General features: G+C 41.8%; 1 long non-coding RNA gene across 1 annotated transcript; it reads right to left on the minus strand.

Moving 5' to 3' along the window:
• Nucleotides 1-6,646: 6,646 nt before the first annotated feature.
• Nucleotides 6,647-7,202, minus strand: LOC107714791 (uncharacterized). Its single transcript, XR_001637018.1, has 3 exons — nt 7,052-7,202; nt 6,812-6,960; nt 6,647-6,737 (listed from the first exon to the last, which is right to left on the minus strand). It is a non-coding gene; the product is annotated as an uncharacterized LOC107714791 (long non-coding RNA).
• Between the last annotated feature and the right edge of the window lie 41 nt (nt 7,203-7,243).

A 7,243-nucleotide genomic window follows, 5' to 3' on the forward strand; every position in this document is an offset into this window, starting at 1 on the left:
CGCTCCCAGGAGAATGGAGACTCCATCCCCAGACGGTCCAGCTGACCGAGAGCACCGTCTACGAGACACGCTTACACCTTGAAGTGGAACTTGTTCGTCGAGTGGTGTTCTTCTCACCGTGAAGACACCCGGAAATGCCCGATCAGGGTTTCCTTTTTGCAGCAAGGGTTGGAGCGAAGGCTGTCTCCCTCCACCCTTAAAGTCTATGTCGCTGTGATTGCTGCTAACCATGACCCCGTGGAAGGGAAGTCGTTAGGGAAGCATGACCTGGTCATCAGGTTCCTTAGGGGGGCGAGAAGGTTAAATCCTCTCCGGCCCCCCTCTATACCCTCTTGGGACCTGTCTCTAGTGCTCACAGCACTACAGCAGGGCCCATTTGAGCCTTTGCAGTCAGTCGAGCTAAAGTTTCTTTCAATGAAAACTCTGCTCCTGCTTGCACTGGCCTCCATAGAGAGGGTAGGGGACCTGCACACATTTTCAGTCGACGATTCGTGCCTAGAGTTTGGGCCGGCTGACTCCCAGGTAATCCTGAGGCCCCGGCCCGGCTATGTGCCCAAGGTTCCTACTACCCCCTTCAGGGATCAGGTAGTGAACCTGCAAGCGCTGCCCCCGGAGGAGGCAGACCCAGCCCTAGCTTTGCTTTGTCCCGTCTGAGCCTTGAGATGGTACGTAGACCGGACACAAAGCTTTAGGACCTCAGACCAGTTTTTTTCTAAATGCAAATAATTGTTTGAATAAAACAGACTACTGGGGAAAAAAAATCTAAATATTTATCTTGTGACCATCTTGTGATTATTTTAACAAAAGCAGCAATAATATAATAATTGTAATAATAATAACACATATACATATACATATATATAGGTCAGTGGCCCTTGAAATGTTACTTCAATGAAAAATTACTTTTTTTAAGTGAATACCTTTTAAAATGTAATTTATTCCCGTGATTCAAAACTGAATTTTCAGCATCATTACTCCAGTCTTCAATGTCACATGATCCTTCAGAAATCATTCTTATATGCTGATTTGCTGCTAAAGAAACATTTCTTATTATTAAATCCGTTGAAAACAGTTGAAACAGTTTCAGAATTATTCAAACATTTTTGTGGAAATGGTGATACCTTTTTCAGGGTTCTTTGATGAATAGAAAGTTCAATGAACAGCATTTATTAAATTTATTAAACGATTTAGTAAATATAAATATTTTCACTGTTACTTCTGATAAATTTAATGCACCCTTCATTAATAAAAGTATTAAAGGGGTCATATGACGTTGCTAAAAATAACATTATTTTGTGTAATTGGTGTAATGCATTGGTGTTTATGCGGTTTAAGGTTCAAAAACACATTATTTTCCATATAATGTACATTATTGTTTCTCCTCTATGCCCCGCCTTTCTGAAACGCGTCATTTTTACAAAGCTCATCGTTCTAAAAAAGCGAGGTGTGCTCTGATTGGCCAGCTATCCAGTGCGTTGTGATTGGCCGAATACTTCAAGCGTGTGACGGAAATGTTACGCCCCTTAACAAACTTTATAGAAACAGCCTTTGCTCCACAGACGCATTGTTGGCTACTGGTTCAGGAAACAGTCCTCATCCTCCATAAAATGCGCAGCACACATCTGAATATTTAGGTTGAACTGTTCTGGAACAGTGCTGTAAATACAACTTAACCACTGATTTCTAGTTGTGTCCTCTTTTGGAAGGCCAAACAAAGTAGTTTCACTTTCACAATGAAACACACAGCGACTCCACAACATGGCAGCGGTGGCAACAGCAAATTAAAGTTACGCCTTCTTTTTTTGCGTGAACATTTGGACGGCGTTATGCAAATCTTCCCACATCGTGACGTAGACATGTGGGGGCGTGTTAGAAAGGTTATTAACTAAATGTGCCCAAAAACAGGGGAAAAAAAACTATTAACAAGCATATTTATATTGGACATTATAAAAGAAAGTTATATTACGTTCGAATATATTCTACTGTGGAGTTTTCCACAAAAATAAAGTCTGTATACATATAATACATTATAACAGTGATTATTTCCTACTTTTTTCTATATGCATTATTAAAATTCCTTCAGAGTTAACACGGAAATTTCAATAAAGTCTTTTTCAGAACGACCATGTCTCTATCTGTGTCAACTTTCCCTGGGTTTTACTGTCGAATTTTGGAGAAAATAAAAGGCAAAGTGTCACAATGCATTATAGCACTGATCAATTCTTGACATTTATACAGGCATTATTCAAATTCCTTCAGAGTTAACATGATAATTTAAATTCATTCTTCATCAGGGCACACAAGACTCTGTCTGTGTCAACTTTCACTGGGTTTTACTGTAGAATTTGGAAGAAAATTAAAGGCAAAGTGTTAAGTATGTTTCTTGAACTGGTTTTGGTTTAGGTGGGATCATCACGGGGCATCGGTAAGAATGCACAGAAGTCCACGAGTCCAATCACTGTTTTTAATAAAGTTTCAAGCCAACTGACATACACAATGTAGTTGTGTATGGGTTTACAAACGTGTGTGGTTTTTCTATAATTAAAACAGAAATACAATAATCAATTCACAGCAATAAACGACAAACACACACCCATATCAAATGTACAAACACGTGAGAACACCTGACTACACGTGACTATACTCGACTAGTGATGTGCACGATCATCGTCTTATAACTGCTTCTCAATTATAAATAATCTTATCAATCCACACAATATGGCCCACTGACATTTGTATGATGTATACATTAAAGTAAAATGTGAAATATTATTCATCATCACACTTATACAGCGCACATTGAAGCGCACAGTATAAGAATCAATAATTCACAGTCCACCAATAAGAATAAAACCAGTAAAATATAATAAGCCTTTTCATCAGCCGCCCCAATTTACATAGTAAATTCTACTTTAGAAAAGGCTTACGAGTCCTTGTCATCATCAGGTAATGGTGGCAAATAGACAAGTTTACTCACTGGTTGGATGTATTTCCGACCCTGTACTTGCACTTCAGCAGTTCGGATTTTCCCATCAGCCCCTGGTACTGTGGCTGAGACCTTACCCACTGGCCAGAGGGCTCGAGGCAACTGGTGATCCACTATCATCACTACTGTCCCAGTCTTTAGGTCTTTGCCAGTTTCAGTCATCCACTTATTTCGAGTTTGCAGCTCAGGTAAGTATCTCCTGACGTAGTGTGCCCAAAAATGGTCGGCAAGGACCTGGCTGTGTCTCCAGCGTTTTCTGCTAAGTAATTCTGACTCATGGTATACAATTTGGGGTAAATCAGGGTCTGGCCGCCCCAATAAACGGCTGTTCGGGGTAATGGGATTCCACATCTGCTATATCCGATGACATGTAGCCCAAGGGTTTAGAGTTTAGAATCTCTTCAATTTCTGTAAGCACTGTGCTTAGCACTTCCTCTGTTACATGTTGGGCTCCAAGTGTAACATTGAGAGCAGACTTTAGAGACCTGATCTCCCTCTCCCATAGTCCACCAAAGTGAGGGGCTCCAGGGGGATTAAATTTGAACTGAATTTTTTGCCTTGCCAGCTGATTTTGCAAAATGGGTTGCATGGCAGTAAACGCTTCTGATAGTTCTCTTTCTCCTCCCTTGAAGTTTGTTCCCTGGTCAGAATAGAGTTCATGGGGAATTCCTCTGCGTGCTACAAATCTACGCAGGGCCATGAGGAATGAATCTGTATCAATTTTGGGGAGTAAATCAATGTAGACTCCTCTGGTCGTCATACATTTAAATACAAATAGACTCCTCTGGTCGTTGTAAATTGTATTTAAATACAATTCCCCACCGTTTTTCAGTGCGTCCCATAGCCCATTGTCTTAACTCGAACCCACCAGAAGCTAGAAGAGCTTGCAGCTTGTTTACCAGTTCAGTCGCCTTGGCAGCAGAACTCACACTCTGCAGATAATTGTCCACATAGAAATGTTTCTCTACAGCCACACGTGTCTCTTCTCCTGGATCAGAGTTCTCTTGGACATGTTTGAGTACAGCAAATGTTGCTCAGCATGGACTGCACGTAGTCCCAAACGGCAAAACCTGCCACTCATAGACACTGACTGGAGTATCAGGCTGCATGTTTCGCCATAGAAATCTGAGAAGTGGCTTGTCCTCTGGGATCAGACGAATCTGATGAAACATGTCTTTGATATTGCTTGTGATTGCAATAGCATGCTCCCTAAAGCGAAGCAACACTCTTAGTAAGGTGGAAGTAAGAGTAGGCCCAGGCAACAGGTAATCATTAAGGTTGTGGCCTTGATATTGAAAGGAACAGTTGTACACTACTCTATGCTTATCATTATGGTGTACCATGTGGTGTGGTATGAACCATGATTCAGGAGTTTGATCGACTGCTTCACTTGCCAGCTTGACGACGTACCCCCATTGCTCCAGTCTTTCAATTTCTTGGTTATACACCTTTGTGAGTTCTGGACTCTTACTGAGACGTCTTTCCAATGCTTTGAGGTGGGGAAGGACAGATTCTTTAGGCGCTTTCAGTTGAGGCATGATTAAATTTGAACTGAATTTTTTGCCTTGCCAGCTGATTTTGCAAAGTGGGTTGCATGGCAGTAAACGCTTCTGACAGTTCTCTTTCACCTCCCTTGAAGTTTGTTCCCTGGTCAGAATAGAGTTCATGGGGAATTCCTCTGCGTGCTACAAATCTACGCAGGGCCATGAGGAATGAATCTGTATCAATTTTGGGGAGTAAATCAATATAGACTCCTCTGGTCGTTGTAAATTGTATTTAAATACAATTCCCCACCGTTTTTCAGTGCGTCCCATAGCCCATTGTCTTAACTCGAACCCACCAGAAGCTAGAAGAGCTTGCAGCTTGTTTACCAGTTCAGTCGCCTTGGCAGCAGAACTCACACTCTGCAGATAATTGTCCACATAGAAATGTTTCTCTACAGCCACACGTGTCTCTTCTCCTGGATCAGAGTTCTCTTGGACATGTTTGAGTACAGCAAATGTTGCTCAGCATGGACTGCACGTAGTCCCAAACGGCAAAACCTGCCACTCATAGACACTGACTGGAGTATCAGGCTGCATGTTTCGCCATAGAAATCTGAGAAGTGGCTTGTCCTCTGGGATCAGACGAATCTGATGAAACATGTCTTTGATATTGCTTGTGATTGCAATAGCATGCTCCCTAAAGCGAAGCAACACTCTTAGTAAGGTGGAAGTAAGAGTAGGCCCAGGCAACAGGTAATCATTAAGGTTGTGGCCTTGATATTGAAAGGAACAGTTGTACACTACTCTATGCTTATCATTATGGTGTACCATGTGGTGTGGTATGAACCATGATTCAGGAGTTTGATCGACTGCTTCACTTGCCAGCTTGACGACGTACCCCCATTGCTCCAGTCTTCCAATTTCTTGGTTATACACATTTGTGAGTTCTGGGGCCTCATTTATAAAATGTGCGTACGTACAGATTTGATCTTAGAGTGTGTGTACGCTAAAATCCACGGCAACGTTCATATTTATAAAAACGGTCTTTGACTATTAAACTGACCTTTTTAGTAGCCTAATGTTGAGAGTTCTAATTAGTCTATACTCGCTTTCTGTACACAGTTTATTCCATGTTGTTTTTTTATTATTTTATTTAATGTTACTTGAATTCGTAGTTTATTCTCACTTTTGGAAACCAAATTTTTTATAATTACTACTACTACTACTATTATTATTATTATGATTATTATGATTATTTATGTTGTTTCTAGAATAGTACTTTTGATAATAGTCAATAGAAAAAATATAACCACACACACATTGTTTTGTCCACAGAATAATTACACATTATTAAATAATTTGGGTCCACGCATGTTAATAATTTCTGTGCATCTATGGCCTATAAAATGGCCTATGATGAAGTAGTTTGCAAGAGGCAGAATGGCAGCATTAGCACTTCTTGAAGATATTGCAAACCGTGCAATGAGAAGACAACGTGTTTTTAGAGATCGGGCAGATTTTTTGCGTATGGCGACGAATGGTTGATAAGCAGGTACCGTTTGCCAAGAGCTGCACTGTTACATCTTTGTGCCCAGATAGGCCCTAAAATACAGAGACGCACCAACTCCAACCAGGCCATACCTGTGGAGGTATAGGTGCTCTCCGTGCTTGGGTTCCTGGCCACGGGAACATTTCAAAGAGAGATTGGTGACCGATCAGGAATATCCCAGCCATCTGTGAGTAGACTTATGCCAGCTGTGCTTCAAGGCATCATCCGATTGTCCACTTGGTACATAAAGTTCCCATACACTGCCGAGGAGCAGCAGCATGTTATGGATGATTTTGTGCGCCAAACAGGATTCCCCAATGTCCTAGGTGCAGTAGATTGCACTCACGTTGCCATACGAGCACCTCATGCACATGAATATGTGTATGTTAATAGGAAAAATTTCCATTCAATTAATGTACAGCTCATTTGCAATGCTCGAATGGCAATTCTTAATGCAGTTGCAAGATGGCCAGGGTCGACGCACGACTCCTTCATTGTGCGCAACTGCACAGTTCAGTAACAACATCACAAACTGACTGATTCAGCTCTTTCTGTGATTGCAGGACGGCCACAGATAGCACTCTCCCCTGGCTAGGACAGCTCGAGGTGGATGTTGATGGCCTGGGAGATTCCTCTTGAACGGGAGTGTTACTTGATGCTGTCGCAGTTTGGGAGACAGACCTACTAGGGGCTGTTTTCCTTTGTAAATGTTCATCATCTACAGTAATAAAATTGCACAATCAAAACAACACTCGGTTTCGATAATCTATAACTTATCACATGCCAGCATACCTTCTGAAGCTGGTGCAGACAAAATATCTGTATCACCTTCTGCACAAATGCCAACAACAGAAGTCTCACCCATGATGGCAGCTATTCGGTTGTCCTCCGGTGTGAGGGATACAGTGCCACTTCCACCTCCTGTGGCCTGCACATTGCTTCTGTGTCGTGCAACACGCTTTTTGGTCTATAATATCAAGTCAGACCATCATTTTTTTTTACTTCTTTTAGGGACATTTGCTGCCCACCTACCTCGTTCACAGCCTGCGCTACACACTGCCATGCCACGAATTTTGTTTTGTGTGAAATCCCACTGGAGAGACTTCCAAAAAGTGTCCCCGCACGAACCTCTACCTCCGCCAGCAGGACCTCAATTTCAGACTCAGTAAAGTTTTTTTTTTTCTTTGTGCTCGTCATTCTCAAACCTAGAAATGTGGATATTGG

This window comes from Sinocyclocheilus rhinocerous, unplaced genomic scaffold, assembly GCF_001515625.1.
Source record: "Sinocyclocheilus rhinocerous isolate Xijiao unplaced genomic scaffold, SAMN03320098_v1.1 scaffold3101, whole genome shotgun sequence".
Taxonomy (NCBI): Eukaryota; Metazoa; Chordata; class Actinopteri; order Cypriniformes; family Cyprinidae; genus Sinocyclocheilus; species Sinocyclocheilus rhinocerous.